The sequence below is a fragment of the Odontomachus brunneus genome, unplaced genomic scaffold, assembly GCF_010583005.1.
Source record: "Odontomachus brunneus isolate Ranch 3 - 2012 unplaced genomic scaffold, Obru_v1 Obru_scaffold_080, whole genome shotgun sequence".
NCBI lineage: Eukaryota > Metazoa > Arthropoda > Insecta > Hymenoptera > Formicidae > Odontomachus > Odontomachus brunneus.
The window spans coordinates 972,514-973,005 of record NW_022639530.1 but is presented as its reverse complement, the minus strand read 5'-3'; positions in this window follow the sequence as shown (position 1 = coordinate 973,005).

Here is a 492-nt window from a genome sequence, read left to right as displayed (position 1 = left end):
ATATTTTTAAAAAAGAATGCATTACATTGGTCATAAGATCTTTCTAGGAGAAATTCAAGTATATTTTAAATTGATATTAATTATTGGCGACAATTTGAGGCTACATGGTATTTTAGGATTTGTAGAAAATTTCTTTACCGGTATCTGCTGTCGGTTTTGTAAAGTACTAAAAAACATTTCTCGCAAATTATATAGTGAAGACATTAGTATACGAGGGTGGTCTGAAAAGTTTCCGACCTAACAAAGATACAAGTCATTTTTTCTGAAAATTGTTTTTTATTTTTCAACATAGTCTCCTTGTAAATCTACACACTTCTCCCAGCGATGCTCCCATCTCTGTAACCCGTCGAAATAGTACTCGGCGTTTTTCTCTGCAAAATAATTGTTCACGAAGGTGATTGCCTCTTCATTTGACGAAAATCTCTGTCCTCCGAGCGCAATTTTTAGATGAGGGAACAAAAAGAAGTCGCTTGGGGCTAGATCTGGTGAGTA